Source organism: Arachis hypogaea, chromosome 2 (genome assembly GCF_003086295.3).
Source record: "Arachis hypogaea cultivar Tifrunner chromosome 2, arahy.Tifrunner.gnm2.J5K5, whole genome shotgun sequence".
Taxonomy (NCBI): domain Eukaryota; kingdom Viridiplantae; phylum Streptophyta; class Magnoliopsida; order Fabales; family Fabaceae; genus Arachis; species Arachis hypogaea.
The window spans coordinates 31,825,085-31,845,343 of record NC_092037.1 but is presented as its reverse complement, the minus strand read 5'-3'; the positions used below and the strand labels follow the sequence as shown (position 1 = coordinate 31,845,343).

The 20,259-nt window shown below is 41.1% G+C and overlaps 1 non-coding gene across 1 annotated transcript; it reads left to right on the top strand.

Annotated features, from left to right (window-relative positions):
* Window positions 1–15,115: 15,115 nt before the first annotated feature.
* On the top strand, window positions 15,116–15,223 carry LOC112764774 (small nucleolar RNA R71). The gene has a single exon (XR_003183336.1). It is a non-coding gene; the product is annotated as a small nucleolar RNA R71 (small nucleolar RNA).
* The last annotated feature ends 5,036 nt before the right edge of the window (window positions 15,224–20,259 follow it).

Sequence of the window (20,259 nt, the reverse complement as noted above, 5' to 3'; positions counted from 1 at the left end):
AAATCTTGGGCAAAGTATGAACTATTATATATTGCTGGAAAGCCCAGGATGTCTACTTTCCAACGCCGTTGAGAGCGCGCCAATTGGGCTTCTGTAGCTCCAGAAAATCCACTTCGAGTGCAGGGAGGTCAGAATCCAACAGCATCTGCAGTCCTTTTCGGTCTCTGAATCAGATTTTTGCTCAGGACCCTCAATTTCAGCCAGAAAATACCTGAAATCACAGAAAAACACACAAACTCATAGTAAAGTCCAGAAAAGTGAATTTTAACTAAAAACGAATAAAAATATACTAAAAACTAACTAGATCATACCAAAAACATACTAAAAACAATGCCAAAAAGCGTATAAATTATCCGCTCATCACAACACCAAACTTAAATTGTTGCTTGTCCCCAAGCAACTGAAAATCAAAATAGGATAAAAAGAAGAGAATATACTATAGACTCCAAAATATCAAGGAAACTTAGCTCCAATTAGATGAGCGGGACTAGTAGCTTTTTGCCTCCGAACAGTTTTGGCATCTCACTCTATCCTTTGAAGTTCAGAATGATTAGCATCTATAGGAACTCAGAACTCAGATAGTGTTATTGATTCTCCTAGTTAAGTATAATGATTCTTGAACATAGCTAGTGTATGAGTCTTGGCTGTGGCCCAAAGCACTCTGTTTTCCAGTATTACCACCGGATACATACATGCCACAAACACATAATTGGGTGAACCTTTTCAGATTGTGACCCAGCTTTGCTAGAGTCCCCAATTAGAGGTGTCCAGGGTTCTTAAGCACACTCTTTTTGCCTTGGATCACAACTTTATTTCTTTCTTTTTCTTTCTCTTTTTTTTTTCGAAATTTTTTTTTTGTATCCACTGCTTTTTCTTGCTTCAAGAATCAATTAGATGATTTTTTAGATCCTCAATAACAGTTCTCTTTTTCCTCATTCTTTCAAGAGCCAACAATTTTTAACATTCTCAAACAACAAATTCAAGAGACATATGCACTGTTCAAGCATTCATTCAGAAAACAAAAAGTATTGTCACCACATCAAACTAATTCAACTAGTTTCAAGGATAAATTTCGAAATCCTGTACTTCTTGTTCTTTTGTGATTAAAGCATTTTTCATTTAAGAGAGGTGATGGATTCATAGGACATTCATAGCTTTAGGACATGAATTTTAAATTTTATTAATTATGAATTAAAAACAAGACTCAAAAATAGATATAAGATGGGACTAAAAATAGAAAACAAAAAATTTAATTAGGCTCCTAATGATAGAGGTTATCACAGAGTTAGGACTCAACAACCTTGATTTTGAGAAGTGGATGCTCCCTCAACTTGAGAGGAGAACTTTTGGCGTTTCAACTCTTGGAATTCACGCCCCTGCTTCTCTTGTTCCTTCAACAATTTGCAGAGCATACAGTTCTGATTCTGCTGTTCTTCCTTCAGTTGCTCCATAGTTTCTTGTAACTTGATGATAGATGCTTCTAGGCTGGTCCAGTAGTCAATTTTAGGAAATTCAGGGAGGAACTCCTACGCCCTCCTTTTGATAGAGTTGTCTTGCATTTGTCCTTCCATTGACTTCTTGGTGATTGGATGTTCAATGGGTATGAATTCATCTACTCCCATCTTTACCCCAGCCTCTTTACAGAGCAAGGAGATCAAGCTTGGGTAAGCCAATTTGGCTTCAGTGGAATTTTTATTTGCAATTGTGTAGATCTCACAAGCAATCACATGATGAACCTCCACTTCTTTTCCAAGCATAATGCAATGAATCATCACTGCTCTCTTGATAGTGACCTCAGAACGGTTGCTAGTGGGCAATATGGAACGCCCAATAAAGTCTAGCCAACCTCTTGCAATTGGTTTGAGGTCTCCCCTCTTGAGTTGGTTTGGGACACCCTTAGAATTGGTTATCCACTTAGTTCCAGGGAGGCATATGTCCTCTAGAACTTGATCCAACCCTTTATCTGCTCTCACCATTCTCCTATTAAAGGATTCAGGATCATCTTGCAGTTGAGGCAATTTGAAGATTTCTCTTATTTTGTCCAGATGGAAGTACATAACTTTCCCTCTGACCATGGTTCTGTAGGTATGGTAAGCAATTCCAGTCATTCTCTGCTTATCTGTTAGCCACAGATTTGAGTAGAATTCCTGAACCATATTCCTTCCAACCTTTATCTCAGGATTGGTTAGAACTTCCCATCCTCTGTTTTGAATTTGCTCTTGGATCCCCAGATATTCATCTTCTTTCAGATCAAATTTAACTTCCGGGATCACTGACCTCAGACCCATTATTTTGTGATAATGGTCTTCATGTTCTTTGATTAAGAACTTCTCTTGATTCCAAAGATTCTTTGGATTGTTCTCTTTCTTTCCTCTTAAATTGGTTTGTTTTCCCTTAGGAGCCATGATCTTGATGAATCTTGGCTTAGTGATCACGAAAAAGCACACCAAACTTAGAGGTTTGCTTGTCCTCAAGCAAAAGAAAGGAAAGAAGAGAGAGAAGAGAAGAGCAAATTCAAATGGTGTGGGAGAATTAGGGGGCCAAACGTGTATTTATAAAGTGGGGAGGAGAGATTTCGAAAAAAAGAAAAATTGAAAGAAGATTTGAGAAGATATGCAAAGAATTTGAGAGAAGGGTGAGTTTTTGAACATGATTTGGGATTGATTTGAGAGATTTGAAGAATGATTTTAGATTTTTGAAAATTTGAAAGTGAATGATGAAAGGTTGAGATGCATTTATGTAGAAAAGTATGGGTAAGAAAAGGAAAGTTTGAAAAAAATTTGATTTGAAAACAAAATCTTGGTCCCCTCACCTTTCTGGCGTTAAACGCCCAGAATGGCACCCATTCTGGCGTTTAACGCCCATTTGTTGCCCCTTTTGGGCGTTTAACGCCCAGCCAGGTGCCCTGGCTGGCGTTAAACGCCAGAATTCCTTTATCACTGGGCGTTTTTCTAAAACGCCCAGGATGCTGCACACCTGGCGTTAAATGCCCAGAATGGTGCCCATTCTGGCGTTTAACGCCCAAAATGGCACCTTTACTGGCGTTAAATGCCCAGAATGGTGCCCATTCTGGCGTTTAACGCCCAAAATGCCCCTTACTGGCATTTTTTTTTGCCGGTAAGCTCTTTTTCTCTATTTTTTTTGAGCTGAATCCTTCTGTAACTCTGTGAATTCCTTCATTTTTGATACTTGCCTTTGTAAAAACAAAACATATAACCTGCTAATGACTGGGTTGCCTCCCAGCAAGCGCTTCTTTACTGTCTTTAGCTGGATTTTTACTGAGAATCACTCAAGTCTCAGTTTTGAGCATTCCTGCTCAAAATTGCCTTCAAGATAATGCTTGATTCTCTGTCCATTAACAATGAACTTTTTGTCAGAATCAGTATCCTGAAGCTCAACATATCCATATGGTGACACTCCTGTAATCACATACGGACCCCTCCACCGGGATTTAAGTTTTCCTGGAAACAATCGGAGCCTAGAGTTGAAGAGCAGAACTTTTTGTCCTGGCTCAAAGACTCTGGTTGACAACTTCTTGTCATGCCACTTCTTTGCCTTTTCCTTATAAATTTTTGCATTTTCAAAGGCATTGAGTCTGAACTCCTCTAGTTCATTTAGCTGGAGCAATCTTTTTTCACCAGCTAACTGAGCATCCATGTTTAGGAATCTGGTTGCCCAGTAGGCTTTATGTTCCAGTTCCACGGGCAGATGACAGGCCTTCCCATACACCAGTTGGTATGGAGAGGTTCCTATAGGAGTCTTGAATGCTGTTCTGTATGCCCACAGAGCATCATCCAAGCTCTTTGCCCAATCCTTTCTTCGGGCTATCACAGTCTGTTCCAGGATTATTTTTAGCTCTCTGTTAGAGACTTCAGCTTGCCCATTTGTCTGTGGATGATATGGAGTTGTCACTTTGTGGCTAATTCCATATCTAACCATAGCAGAGTATAGCTGTCTATTGCAGAAATGAGTGCCCCCGTCACTGATTAGTACTCTGGGAACACCAAATCTGCTGAAGATGTGTTTCTGGAGGAATTTCAGCACGGTCTTGGTATCATTAGTGGGTGTAGCAATTGCTTCTACCCACTTAGATACATAGTCCACTGCCACCAGAATGTAAGTGTTTGAGTATGATGGTGGGAATGGACCCATGAAGTCAATTCCCCATACATCAAACAATTCTATCTCTAATATTCCTTGTTGAGGCATGGCATATCCGTGAGGTAAGTTACCAGCTCTTTGGCAACTGTCACAGTTACGCACAAACTCTCGGGCATCTTTATAGAGAGTAGGCCAGTAGAAGCCACATTGGAGGACTTTAGTGGTTGTTCGCTCACTTCCAAAATGTCCTCCATACTGTGATCCATGGCGGTGCCATAGGATCCTTTGTGCTTCTTCTCTGGGTACACATCTGCGGATCATTCCGTCTGCACATCTCTTAAAGAGATATGGTTCATCCCAGAGGTAGTACTTGGCATCTGAAATTAATTTCTTTCTTTACACTCTGCTGTACTCCTGGGGTATGAACCTCACAGCTTTATAATTTGCAATATCTGCAAACCATGGAGCTTCCTGAATAGCAAAGAGTTGCTCATCTGGGAAGGTCTCAGAGATCTCAGTAGAAGGGAGGGACGCCCCAGCTACTGGTTCTATTCAGGACAGATGATCAGCTACTTGGTTCTCTGTCCCTTTTCTGTCTCTTATTTCTATATCAAACTCTTGCAGAAGCAACACCCATCTGATAAGCCTGGGTTTTGAATCATGCTTTGTGAGTAAGTATTTAAGAGCAGCATGGTCAGTGTACACAACCGCTTTGGACCCCACTAGATAGGATCTAAACTTGTCAATGGCATAGACCACTGCAAGTAACTCTTTTTCTGTGGTTGTGTAATTTTTCTGTGCGTCATTTAGAACACGGCTGGCATAATAAATGACGTGCAGAAGCTTGTTATGCCTCTGTCCCAACACTGTACCAATGGCATGGTCACTGGCATCACACATTAGTTCAAATGGTAATGTCCAATCTGGTGCAGAGATGACTGGTGCTGTGACCAGCTTAGCTTTCAGGGTCTCAAATGCCTGCAGACACTGTGTGTCAAACACAAATGGTGTGTCAGCAGCTAGCAGGTTACTCAAAGGTTTTGCAATTTTCGAAAAATCCTTTATAAACCTTCTGTAGAATCCTGTATGCCCCAGAAAGCTTCTGATTGCCTTAACATTGGCAGGTGGTGGTAATATTTCAATTACCTCTACCTTTGCCTTATCCACCTCTATTCCTTTGCTTGAAATTTTGTGCCCAAGGACAATTCCTTCAGTCACCATAAAGTGACATTTTTCCCAGTTTAAAACCAGGTTAGTCTCTTGGCACCTTTTCAGGACAAGTGATAGGTGGTTAAGACAGGAGCTGAATGAGTCTCCATATACTGAGAAGTCATCCATGAAGACTTCAAGAAATTTCTCCACCATATCAGAGAAGATGGATAGCATGCATCTCTGAAAGGTTGCAGGAGCATTACACAGACCAAAAGGCATCCTTCTGTAGGCAAACACGCCAGAAGGGCAAGTAAATACTATTTTCTCTTGGTCCTGAGGATCTACTGCAATTTGGTTGTAACCTGAATAGCCATCCAAAAAGCAGTAATAATCATGACCAGCTAGTCTTTCTAGCATTTGGTCTGTGAATGGTAAAGGAAAATGATCCTTTCTGGTGGCTGTATTGAGCCTTCTGTAGTCAATACACATACGCCACCCTGTGACTGTTCTTGTAGGAACCAGTTCATTTTTTTCATTATGAACTACTGTCATGCCTCCCTTCTTGGGGACAACTTGGACAGGGCTCACCCAGGGGCTATCAGAAATAGGATAAATAATCCCAGCCTCTAGTAATTTAGTGACCTCTTTCTGCACCACCTCCTTCATGGCAGGATTTAGCCTCCTCTGTGGTTGGACCACTGGTTTGGCATTATCCTCCAACAGGATTTTGTGCATGCATCTAGCTGGGCTAATGCCCTTAAGATCACTTATAGACCACCCAAGAGCTATCTTGTGTGTCTTTAGCACTTGAATCAATGCTTCCTCTTCCTGTGGATTTAAAGCAGAGCTTATAATCACTGGAAAAGTGGCACTTTCTCCCAGAAATGCATACTTCAGGGATGGTGGTAGTGGTTTGAGTTCAGGTTTGGGAGGCTTATCCTCCTCCTGAGGAATTTTCGAAAATTCCTTTGTTTCCACTGATTCTTCTTGATCAGGTTGAGCATCCTTGAAGATGTCCTCAAGCTCTGATTCTAGGCTTTCAGTCATATTGACTTCTTCTACCAGAAAGTCAATAATGTCAGCACCCATGCAGTCATTTGGTGTGTCTGGATGCTGCATAGCTTTTACAGCATTCAACTTGAACTCATCCTCATTGACTCTCAGGGTTACTTCCCCTTTTTGTACATCAATGAGAGTTCGTCCAGTTGCTAGGAAAGGTCTTCCTAGAATGAGAGTTGCACTCTTGTGCTCCTCCATTTCCAGCACCACAAAGTCAGTTGGAAAGGCGAATGGCCCAACCTTGACAATCATATCCTCTATTATGCCTGATGGATATTTAATGGAGCCATCAGCAAGTTGGAGGCATATCCGGGTTGGTTTGACTTCTCCAGTCAACCCCAGCTTTCTGATAGTGGATGCAGGTATTAGATTGATGCTTGCTCCAAGATCACATAGGGCTGTCTTGGTGCAACCACCTTCTAATGTGCATGGTATCATAAAGCTTCCTAGATCTTGAAGCTTTTCTGGTAAGCTTTTTAGAATGACTGTACTGCATTCTTCAGTGAGAAACACTTTTTCAGTTTCTCTCCAATCCTTCTTATGACTTAAGATTTCTTTCATGAATTTAGCATAAGAAGGTATTTGCTCAAGTGCTTCTGCAAACGGAATCTTTATTTCAAGAGTCCTTAGATAGTCTGCAAAGCGGGCAAATTGCTTATCCTGTTCCGCTTGGCGGAGCTTTTGAGGATAAGGCATCTTGGCTTTATATTCTTCAACCTTAGATGCTGCAGGTTTATTCCTTACAGAAGTGGTTGAAGAAGCCTTGTTAGAGGGATTACTGTCAGCACTCTCAGGTGTCTGATCCTCCCTTGGTGTCTGAACGCCAGGATTGGGTGGAAAATGGGCGTTTAACGCCAACTTTTCCCCCTTTTCTGGCGTTTGAACGCCAGAACTGGGCAGGGAATGGGCGTTTAACGCCAGCTTTCCCTCCCTTTCTAGCGTTTGAACGCCAATAACATTCCTCTCTGGGCTCTTACTGTCCTCAGAGGGATTTTGAACAGTGGTTTGGTTATCCCCTGTCAATTGTTCCTTGTTTGGCTTTTTGCTACTTTGAGCAGTGTTATTCAGTGTCTTCCCACTCCTCAGTTGAACTGCTTGACATTCCTCTGTTATCTGTTTAGATATTTGCTGTTTTGCTTGATTCAACTGCAGTTCTATGTTCTTGTTAGCAACTTTAGTTTCATGGAGCATTTCTTTAAATTCTGCTAACTGTTCTGTCATCAGGAGCAATTGTTGATTAAGCTCAATCATCTGTTCTTGAGGACTAGGATCAATGACTACTGTCATGACTTCCTCTTTTGGAGAGAACTCATTGCTAGAGTACAAATATTGGTTTCTAGCAACAGTGTCTATAAGCTCTTGAGCCTCTTCAATTGTCTTCCTCATGTGTATAGATCCACCAGCTGAGTGGTCTAAAGACATCTGAGCTTTTTCTGTAAGCCCATAGTAGAAGATGTCTAACTGTACCCACTCTGAAAACATTTCAGAGGGGCATTTTCTTAGCATACCTCTATACCTCTCCCAGGCATTATAAAGGGATTCATTATCCTCTTGTTTAAAGCCTTGGATGTCCAGCCTTAGCTGTGTCATCCTCTTTGGGGGGTAAAAGTGATTCAGGAATTTGTCTGATAACTGTTTCCATGTCCTTATGCTTGCTGTAGGTTGGTTATTCAACCACCTTTTAGCTTGATCTTTTACAGCAAATGGAAACAATAATAGTCTGTAGACATCCTGATCTACCTCTTTATCATGTACTGTGTTAGCAATTTGTAAGAACTGTGCCAGAAACTCAGTAGGCTCTTCCTGTGGAAGACCGGAATACTGGCAATTTTGCTGCACTATGATAATGAGTTGAGGATTTAGCTCAAAGCTGCTTGCTTTGATGGGAGGTGTACAGATGCTACTCCCATATGCAGCTGTAATGGGGTTAGCATATGACCCCAGAGTCCTTTTGGACTGATCAATCCCACTTAAGTCCATAATGGATAAAGGGAAATGCTATGGATTGCAAATAGATAAATTTTGTTTTTTTTTTTTGAATCAACCGAAAAAAAATAAAATAAAACAAAAGGAAATTAAAATAAAAAAATCGAAAATAAAAAAAAGAAAATAAGATCAAAGCAAATTGAGAACTGAATCAATTAGTTAATTAAAAAGATTTTGAGATTAGCAATTAGAGAGATATGATTGAAAAATTTTTATGAAAAAGATTTGATTTTTGAAAAGAGGAAAGAGAAAAACAACAAAATGACACCAAACTTAAAATTTTTAGAAAATTAAACACTAATTTTCGAAAATTTTTAAGGGAAAAACACAAAGAGGACACCAAACTTAGAATTTTTAAAGATAAAAAAGAAACTAAGGACATGCAAATTCGAAAAACTAAAAGAAAACAAAAGCATGCAATTGACACCAAACTTAAAATATGAACTAGACTCAACTAAAAGACTCTAAACCAACAAAAATAAACAGTCCTAATTGGTGGGCGAAATTGTGAACTATACTTTTTCACAACTCTCATAATCCCCGGTAATGGCTCCAAAAACGTGGTAGCTCAATACCATGGCATTACACAACTTCGCACAACTAACCAGCAAGTGCACTGGGTCGTCCAAGTAATAAACCTTACGTGAGTAAGGGTCGATCCCACGGAGATTGTTAGTATTGAAGCAAGCTATGGTCATCTTGTAAATCTTAGTCAGGCAAACTCAAATGATAATGGTGATGAACGAAAATAACACAAAGGTAAAGATAGAGATACTTATGTAATTCATTGGTGGGAACTTCAGATAAGCGCATGAAGATGCCTTCCCTTCCGTCTCTCTGCTTTCCTACTGCCTTCATCCAATCCTTCCTACTCCTTTCCATGGCAAGCTCGTGTAGGGTTTCACTGTTGTCAGCAGCTACCTCCCATCCTCGCAGTGAAAGCTAATGCACACACTCTGTCACAGTGCTGCCAATCACCGGTGTGGTTCCCTCCCCTACCGGAATAGAATCCAGTGATTCTTTTGCGTCTGTCACTAACGCCCAGTAAGTTACAGGTTTGAAGCACGTCACAATCATTCAGTCATTGAATCCTACTCAGAATACCACAGACAAGGTTAGACCTTCCGGATTCTCTTGAATGCTGCCATCAGTTCTTGCCTATACCACGAAGACTCTGATCTCACGGAATGGCTGGCTCGTTTGTCAGGCGAGCACTCGGTTGTCAGGCGATCAACCATGCATCGTGCAATCAGGAATCCAAGAGATATTCACTAAGCCTCAAATGCTTGTAGAACAAGAGTGGTTGTCAGTCACTTTGTTCATGGGTGAGAATGGTGATGGGCGTCAATCATCACCTTCATCAAGTTGAAGAACAAGTGATATCTTGGAACAAGAACAAGCGGAATTGAATGGAAGAACAATAGTAATTGCATTAATACTCGAGGTACAGTAGAGCTCCACACCTTAATCTATGGTGTGTAGAAGCTCCACCGTTGAAAATACATAAGAACAAGGTCTAGGCATGGCCAAATGGCCAGCCTCCCAATGATCTAAGAACTAAAATTGTTCAAAGATATAAAGATCCAAAGATTTCTAATACAATAGCAAAAGGTCCTACTTATAAGAAACTAGTAGCCTAAGGTGTACAGAAATGAGTAAATGACATAAAAATCCTCTTCCGGGCCCACTTGGTGTGTGCTTGGGCTGAGCAATGAAGCAAATTTCGTGTAGAGACTCTTCTTGGAGTTAAACGCCAGCTTTGGTGCCAGTTTGGGCGTTTAACTCCCATTTGGGTGCCAGTTCCAGCGTTTAACGCTGGGATTTCTTGAGGTGACTTTGAACGCCGATTTGGGCCATCAAATCTTGGGCAAAGTATGGACTATCATATATTGCTGGAAAGCCCAGGATGTCTACTTTCCAACGCCGTTGAGAGCGCGCCAATTGGGCTTCTGTAGCTCCAGAAAATCCACTTCGAGTGCAGGGAGGTCAGAATCCAACAGCATCTGCAGGCCTTTTTGGTCTCTGAATCAGATTTTTGCTCAGGTCCCTCAATTTCAGCCAAAAAATACCTGAAATCACAGAAAAACACACAAACTCATAGTAAAGTCCAGAAAAGTGAATTTTAACTAAAAACTAATAAAAATATACTAAAAACTAACTATATCATACTAAAAACATACTAAAAACAATGCCAAAAAGTATACAAATTATCCGCTCATCACAACACCAAACTTAAATTGTTGCTTGTCCTCAAGCAACTGAAAATCAAATAAGATAAAAAGAAGAGAATATGCAATGAATTCCAAAAACATCTGTGAAGATCAGTACTAATTAGATGAGCGGGGTTTTTAACTTTTTGCCTCTGAACAGTTTTGGCATCTCAATCTATCCCTTGAAATTCAGAATGGTTGGCTTCTTTAGGAACTCAGAGTCCAGATAGTGTTAATGATTCTCTTAGTAAGGTATGATGATTCTTGAACATAGCTATTTATTGAGTCTTGGCTGTGGCCCAAAGCACTCTGTCTTCCAGTATTACCACCGATACATACATGCCACAGACACATAATTGGGTGAACCTTTTCAGATTGTGACTCAGCTTTGCTAAAGTCCCCAATTAGAGGTGTCCAGGGTTCTTAAGCACACTCTTATTGCCTTGGATCACAACTCTTATTTCTCTCTCTTTTTTTTTTTTCGTTTTCTTTTTTTTTTTTCGATTTTTCTCTTCTTTTTTTTTTTTTTTGAATAGCTTTTTCTTGCTTCAAGAATCATTTTAATGATTTTTCAGATCCTCAGTAACATGTCTCATTTTTCATCATTCTTTCAAGAGCCAACATTCATGAACCACAAATTCAAGATACATATGCACTGTTTAAGCATACATTCAGAGAACAAAAATATTGCCACCACATCAAAATAATTAAACTGTTATAAAATTCAAAATTCATGCAATTCTTCCTTTTTCAATTAAGCACATTTTTATTTAAGAAAGGTGATGGATTCATAGGACATTCATAACTTTAAGGCATAGACACTAAGACACTAATGATCACAAGACACAAACATGGATAAACATAAGCATAAAATTCGAAAAACAGAAGAACAAATAACAAGGAAATCAAAGAACGGGTCCACCTTAGTGATGGCGGCTCTTTCTTGCTCTTGAAGATCCTATGGAGTGCTTGAGCTCCTCAATATCTCTTCCTTGTCTTTGTTGCTCCTCCCTCATGATTCTTTGATCTTCTCTAATCTCATGAAGGATGATGGAGTGTTCTTGGTGCTCCACCCTTAGCTGTCCCATGTTGGAACTCAACTCTCCTAGGGAGGTGTGTAGTTGCTCCCAATAGTTTTGTGGAGGGAAATTCATCCCTTGAGGAATTTCAGGGATCTCATGATGAGTGGGATCTCTTGTGTACTCCATCCTTTTCTTGGTGATGGGTTTGTCCTCATCAATGGGGATGTCACCCTCTATGTCAACTCCAACTGAATAACAGAGGTGACAAATGAGATGAGGGAAGGCTAACCTTGCCAAGGTGGAGGTCTTGTCCGCCACCTTATAGAGTTCTTGGGCTATAACCTCATGAACCTCTATTTCTTCTCCAATCATGATGCTATGGATCATGATAGCCCGGTCTATGGTAACTTCGGACCGGTTGCTAGTGGGGATGATTGAGCGTTGTATGAACTCTAACCATCCTCTAGCCACGGGCTTGAGGTCATGCCTTCTCAATTGGACCGGCTTTCCTCTTGAATCTTGCTTCCATTGTGCGCCCTCTTCACATATGACTGTGAGGACTTGGTCCAACCTTTGATCAAAGTTGACCCTTCTAGTGTAAGGATGTTCATCTCCTTGCATCATAGGCAAGTTGAACGCCACCCTCACACTCTCCGGACTAAAATCCAAGTATTTCCCCCGAACCATAGTAAGATAATTCTTTGGATTCGGGTTCACACTTTGGTCATGGTTCTTGGTGATCCATGCATTGGCATAGAACTCTTGAACCATCAAGATTCCGACTTGTTGAATGGGGTTGGTAAGAACTTCCCAACCTCTTCTTCGGATCTCATGTCGGATTTCCGGATATTCACCCTTTTTGAGTGAAAAAGGGACCTCGGGGATCACCTTCTTCAAGGCCACAACTTCATAGAAGTGGACTTGATGCACCCTTGAGAGGAATCTATCCATCTCCCATGACTCGGAGGTGGAAGCCTTTGCCTTCCCTTTCCTCTTTCTAGAGGTTTCTCCGGCCTTGGATGCCATAATGGTTATGAAAAAACGAAAAAGCAACGCTTTTACCACACCAAACTTAAAATGTTTGCTCGTCCTCAAGCAAAAGAAGAAAGAAGAGAGTAGAAGAAGAAGAAATGAGGAAGAGGGAGATGGTGGTGAATTCGGCCAAAGAGGGGGAGAAGTGGTGTTTAGGTTGTGTGAAAATGAAGGGTTGAAGAAGGGTATATATAGGAGAGAGGGGGGTAAAGGTTCGGCCATTATGGGTGGGTTTGGGAGGGGAAGTGGTTTGAATTTGAAGGGTGAGGTTGGTGGGGATTTATGAAGGGTGGATGTGAGTGGTGAAGAGAAGGGTAGGATTTGATAGGTGAGGGGTTTTTGGGGAAGAGGTGTTGAGGTGATTGGTGAATGGGGGAAGAAGAGAGAGAGTAATGGTAGGGTCCTGTGGGGTCCACAGATCCTGTAGTGTCAAGGAAAAGGCATCCTTGCACCAAATGGCATCAAAATCCACGTTTTGAGCCATTTCCGGCGTTAAACGCCGGGCTGGTGCCCATTCCTGGCGTTTAACGCCAGGTTCTTGCCCTTTACTGGCGTTTAACGCCAGTCTGGTGCCCCTTTCTGGCGTTAAACGCCCAGATGGGTGCCAGACTGGGCGTTAAACGCCCAACTGCTAGGCTGACTGGCGTTTAAACGCCAGCAGCATCTTCCTCCAGGGTGTGCTGTTTTTCTTCCTGTTTTTCATTCTGTTTTTGCTTTTTTCATTGTTTTTGTGACTTCTTATGATCATCAACCTACAAAAAAGATAAAATAACAAAAGAAAATAATTAATTATAAAACATTGGGTTGCCTCCCAACAAGCGCTTCTTTAATGTCATTAGCTTGACAGAGGACTCTCGTGGAGCCTCAGAAGTGCTCAGAACCGTGTTGGACCCTCCCAACACCAAACTTAGAGTTTGAATGTGGGGGTTCAACACCAAACTTAGAGTTTGGTTGTGGCCTCCCAACACCAAACTTAGAGTTTGACTGTGGGGGCTCAGTTTGGCTCTGTTTTGAGAGAAGCTCTTCATGCTTCCTCTCCATGATGACAGAGGGACATCCTTGAGCCTTAAACACCAAGGATTCTTCATTCACTTGAATGATCAACTCTCCTCTATCAACATCAATCACAGCCTTTGCTGTGGCTAGGAAGGGTCTGCCAAGGATGATGGATTCATCCATGCATTTCCCAGTCTCTAGGACTATGAAATCAGTAGGGATGTAATGGTCTTCAACCTTCACCAGAACATCCTCTACAAGTCCATAGGCTTGTTTTCTTGAGTTGTCTGCCATCTCTAGTGAGATTTTTGCAGCTTGCACCTCAAGGATCCCTAATTTCTCCATTACAGAGAGGGGCATGAGGTTCACACTTGACCCTAAGTCACACAAGGCCTTCTTGAAGGTCATGGTGCCTATGGTACAAGGTATAGAAAACTTCCCAGGATCCTGCCTCTTTTGAGGCAATTGCTGCCTAGACAAGTTATCCAGTTCTTTGGTGAGCAGAGGGGGTTCATCCTCCCAAGTCTCATTTCCAAATAGCTTGTCATTTAGCTTCATGATTGCTCCAAGATATTTAGCAACTTGCTCTTCAGTGACATACTCATCCTCTTCAGAGGAAGAATACTCATCAGAGCTCATGAATGGCAGAAGTAAGTCCAATGGGATCTCTATGGTCTCAGTTTGAGCCTCAGATTCCCAAGGTTCCTCATTGGGGAACTCAGTGGAGGTCAGTGGACGTCCATTGAGGTCTTCCTCAGTGGCGTTCACTGCCTCTTCTTCCTCCCAGAATTCGGCCATATTGATGGCCTTGCACTCTCCTTTTGGATTTTCTTCAGTATTGCTTGGGAGAGTGCTTGGAGGAAGTTCAGTAATTTTCTTGCTCAGCTGACCCACTTGTCCTTCCAAATTCCTAATGGAAGATCTAGTTTCAGTCATGAAACTTTGAGTGGTCTTAATTAGATCAGAGACCATAGTTGCTAAGTCAGAGGTGTTCTGCTTAGAACTCTCTGTCTGTTGCTGAGAAGATGATGGGAAAGGCTTGCTATTGCTAAACCTGTTTCTCCCACCATTATTGTTATTGAAACCTTGTTGAGGTCTCTGTTGATCCTTCCATGAAAGATTTGGATGATTCCTCCATGAAGGGTTGTAGGTGTTTCCATAGGGTTCTCCCATGTAATTCACCTCTTCCATTGAAGGGTTCTCAGGATCATAAGCTTCTTCCTCAGATGAAGCTTCTTTAGTACTGCTTGGTGCATTTTGCATTCCAGACAGACTTTGAGAAATCATATTGACTTGTTGAGTCAATATTTTATTCTGAGCCAAAATGGCATTTAGAGTGTCAATCTCAAGAACTCCTTTCTTCTGACTAGTCCCATTGTTCACAGGATTTCTTTCAGAAGTGTACATGAATTGGTTATTTGCAACCATTTCAATCAGTTCTTGAGCTTCAGTAGGCGTCTTCTTCAGATGAAGAGATCCTCCAGAAGAGCTATCCAAAGATATCTTGGACAGTTCAGAGAGACCATCATAGAAAATACCTATGATGCTCCATTCAGAAAGCATATCAGTGGGACACTTTCTGATCAATTGTTTGTATCTTTCCCAAGCTTCATAGAGGGATTCTCCTTCCTTCTGTCTGAAGGTTTGGACTTCCACTCTAAGCTTACTCAATTTTTGAGGTGGAAAGAACTTTGCCAAGAAGGCATTGACTAGCTTTTCCCAAGAGTCCAGGCTTTCTTTAGGTTGAGAGTCCAACCATGTTCTAGCTTTGTCTCTTACAGCAAAAGGGAATAGCATCAGTCTGTAGACCTCAGGGTCAACCCCATTAGTCTTGACTGTGTCACAGATTTGCAAGAACTCAGCTAAAAACTGATGAGGATCTTCCATTGGAAGTCCATGGAACTTGCAATTCTGTTGCATTAGAGAAACTAATTGAGGCTTAAGCTCAAAGTTGTTTGCTCCAATGGCAGGGATAGAGATGCTTCTCCCATAGAAGTCGGGAGTAGGTGCAGTAAAGTCACCCAGCACCTTCCTTGCATTGTTGGCATTGTTGTTGTTTTCGGCTGCCATGTGTTCTTCTTCCTTGAAGAATTCGGTCAGGTGCTCTAAAGAGAGTTGTGCTTTGGCTTCTCTTAGCTTTCTCTTCAAGGTCCTTTCAGGTTCAGGATCAGCCTCAACAAGAATGCCTTTGTCCTTGCTCCTGCTCATAAGATAGAGAAGAGAACAGGAAAATGTGGAATCCTCTATGTCACAGTATAGAGATTCCTTTAGGTGTCAGAGGAAAAGAAGAGTAGAAGACAGGAGTGGGGAAAATTCGAACTTATCAGAGAGAATGGAGTTCGAATTTTGCATTAAGGGATAGTGTTAATTCATAAATAGAAGGATGTGAGAAGGAGGGAAGTGATTTTCGAAAATTAAGTGGGAAATTTGAAAACATTTTTGAAAAACATCACTTAATTTTCGAAAATGAAAATGGAAAAGAAATCAAGTGATTTTTGAAAAAGATTTTGAAATTAGAAATCAAAAAGATTTGATTGAAAGCTTATTTTGAAAAAAGATATGATTAAAAAGATATGATTTGAAAACAATTTTAAAAGATATGATTTGAAAACATTTTGAAAAAGATTTGATTTGAAAATTAAAAACTTGACTAACAAGAAAAGATATGATTCAATCATTAAACCTTTCTCAACAGAAAAGGCAACGTACTTGAAATGTTGAATCAAATCATTAATTGATAGTAAGTATCTTTGAAAAAGGAAAGGAGTTAATTTTGAAAAGGATTTGATTGAAAATTGATTTGAAAAAGATTTGATTTTGAAAAGATTTTGAAAACTTAGAAAAAATCTGATTTGAAAACAAAATCTTCCTCCCTTAGCCATCCTGGCGTTAAACGCCCAGAATGGTATACATTCTGGCGTTTAACGCCCAAAATGCTACCTTTTTGGGCGTTAAACGCCCAACCAGGTACCCTGGCTGGCGTTTAAACGCCCAACCAGGTACCCTGGCTGGCGTTTAAACGCCAGTCTGTCCTTCTTCACTGGGCGTTTTGAACGCCCAGCTTTTTCTGTGCAATTCCTCTGCTGTATGTTCTGAATCTTCAATTCTCTGTATTATTGACTTGAAAAGACACAAATTAAAAATATTTTTGGATTTTTAATAATAAGGACAAACCAAAATGCAACAAGAATCAAATAACAATGCATGCAAGACACCAAACTTAGCAGTTTGTATACTACTGACACTAACAGGATGAAAATGCATATGAGACACACAAAACTATCAAGTCAAATTGAATTCAAAGATCAGAGCAAGTAAATCATCAAGAACATCTTGAAGATCACTTAGACACATGAATGCATGCAATTGACACCAAACTTATGATGAGACACTAGACTCAAACAAGAAATATTTTTGGATTTTATGATTTGTAAAATTTTTTTTTTGTGTTTTTCGAAAATTAAGTGGAAAAAGAAAAAGGTATCAAAATTCTTAATGAGAATTCCAGGAATCAGTGCAATGCTAGTCTAAGACTCCGGTCCAGGAATTAGACATGGCTTTACAGCCAGCCAAGCTTTCAAAGAAAGCTTCGGTCCAAAACACTAGACATGGCCAGAGGCCAGCCAAGCCTTAGCAAATCACTGCTCCAAAAGCAAGATTGATACGAAATCAACAAGCTCTTGTGGTGATGAGTTGAAACCTCGGTCCAATGAAATTAGACATGGCTTCTCAGCCAGCCAGATTTCAACAAATCATCATGAAACTCTAGAATTCAACTTCAAGAATTTCGAAAAAAAATAAATACCTAATCTAAGCAACAAGATGAACCGTCAGTTGTCCAGCCTAAACAATCCCGGGCAATAACACCAAAAACTTGATGTTGTTGCCGGATCTTGGCACTGATGTTACCAAAGCTTGCTCAAAACTTGAACAATCCCCGACAACGGCGCCAAAAACTTGGTGGGCGAAGTTGTGAACTATACTTTTTCACAACTCCCATAATCCCCGGTAATGGCTCCAAAAACGTGGTAGCTCAATACCATGGCATTACACAACTTCGCACAACTAACCAGCAAGTGCACTGGGTCGTCCAAGTAATAAACCTTACGTGAGTAAGGGTCGATCCCACGGAGATTGTTAGTATTGAAGCAAGCTATGGTCATCTTGTAAATCTTAGTCAGGCAAACTCAAATGATAATGGTGATGAACGAAAATAACACAAAGGTAAAGATAGAGATACTTATGTAATTCATTGGTGGGAACTTCAGATAAGCGCATGAAGATGCCTTCCCTTCCGTCTCTCTGCTTTCCTACTGCCTTCATCCAATCCTTCCTACTCCTTTCCATGGCAAGCTCGTGTAGGGTTTCACTGTTGTCAGCAGCTACCTCCCATCCTCGCAGTGAAAGCTAATGCACACACTCTGTCACAGTGCTGCCAATCACCGGTGTGGTTCCCTCCCCTACCGGAATAGAATCCAGTGATTCTTTTGCGTCTGTCACTAACGCCCAGTAAGTTACAGGTTTGAAGCACGTCACAATCATTCAGTCATTGAATCCTACTCAGAATACCACAGATAAGGTTAGACCTTCCGGATTCTCTTGAATGCTGCCATCAGTTCTTGCCTATACCACGAAGACTCTGATCTCACGGAATGGCTGGCTCGTTTGTCAGGCGAGCACTCGGTTGTCAGGCGATCAACCATGCATCGTGCAATCAGGAATCCAAGAGATATTCACTAAGCCTCAAATGCTTGTAGAACAAGAGTGGTTGTCAGTCACTTTGTTCATGGGTGAGAATGGTGATGGGCGTCAATCATCACCTTCATCAAGTTGAAGAACAAGTGATATCTTGGAACAAGAACAAGCGGAATTGAATGGAAGAACAATAGTAATTGCATTAATACTCGAGGTACAGCAGAGCTCCACACCTTAATCTATGGTGTGTAGAAGCTCCACCGTTGAAAATACATAAGAACAAGGTCTAGGCATGGCCAAATGGCCAGCCTCCCAATGATCTAAGAACTAAAATTGTTCAAAGATATAAAGATCCAAAGATTTCTAATACAATAGCAAAAGGTCCTACTTATAAGAAACTAGTAGCCTAAGGTGTACAGAAATGAGTAAATGACATAAAAATCCTCTTCCGGGCCCACTTGGTGTGTGCTTGGGCTGAGCAATGAAGCAAATTTCGTGTAGAGACTCTTCTTGGAGTTAAACGCCAGCTTTGGTGCCAGTTTGGGCGTTTAACTCCCATTTGGGTGCCAGTTCCAGCGTTTAACGCTGGGATTTCTTGAGGTGACTTTGAACGCCGATTTGGGCCATCAAATCTTGGGCAAAGTATGGACTATCATATATTGCTGGAAAGCCCAGGATGTCTACTTTCCAACGCCGTTGAGAGCGCGCCAATTGGCCTTCTGTAGCTCCAGAAAATCCACTTCGCGTGCAGGGAGGTCAGAATCCAACAGCATCTGCAGTCCTTTTTGGTCTCTGAATCAGATTTTTGCTCAGGTCCCTCAATTTCAGCCAGAAAATACCTGAAATCACAGAAAAACACACAAACTCATAGTAAAGTCCAGAAAAGTGAATTTTAACTAAAAACTAATAAAAATATACTAAAAACTAACTATATCATACTAAAAACATACTAAAAACAATGCCAAAAAGTATACAAATTATCCGCTCATCACTAATCTAAGCAACAAGATAAGCCGTCAGTTGTCCAAACTCGAACAATCCCCGGCAACGGCGCCAAAAACTTGGTGCACGAAATTGCAATCACACTTTTGCAACTCCGCACAACTAACCAGCAAGTGCACTGGGTCGTCCAAGTAATACCTTACGTGAGTAAGGGTCGATCCCACGGAGATTGTCGGCTTGAAGCAAGCTATGGTTATCTTGTAAATCTTAGTCAGGATATCAGAAATTATCAGGATTGATTGTAAAAAGCAAAAGAACATGAAATAGGTACTTGAATTGCAGTGATAGAGAATAGGTTGAGGTTTTGGAGATGCTCTGTCTTCTGAACCTCTGCTTTCCTACTGTCTTCTTCTTCAAACACGCAAGGCTCCTTCCATGGCAAGCTGTATGCAAGGGTTTCACCGTTGTCAGTGGCTACCTCCCATCCTCTCAGTGGAAATGTTCAACGCACCCTGTCACGGCACGGCTATCCATCTGTCGGTTCTCGATCAGGCCGGAATAGAATCCAGTGATTCTTTTGCGTCTGTCACTAACGCCCCGCCTTCAGGAGTTTGAAGCTCGTCACAGTCATTCAATCATTGAATCCTACTCAGAATACCACAGACAAGGTTTAGACCTTCCGGATTCTCTTGAATGCCGCCATCAGTTCTAGCTTATACCACGAAGATTCCGGTTAAAGAATCCAAGAGATATCTACTCAATCTAAGGTAGAACGGAGGTGGTTGTCAGGCACGCATTCATAATTGAGAATATGATGAGTGTCACGGGTCATCACATTCATCCAGTTTAAGAACAAGTAATATCTTAGAACGGAAGCAAGCATGATTGAATAAGAAACAGTAGTAATTGCATTAATCCATCAAGACACAGCAGAGCTCCTCACCCCCAACCATGGGGTTTAGAGACTCATGCCGTGGAAAGTACACAAAGAAACGTGTAAAGTGTCATGAGGTCCAGATACAATGTCAAAAGATCCTATTAATAGTGAACTAGTAGCCTAGGAT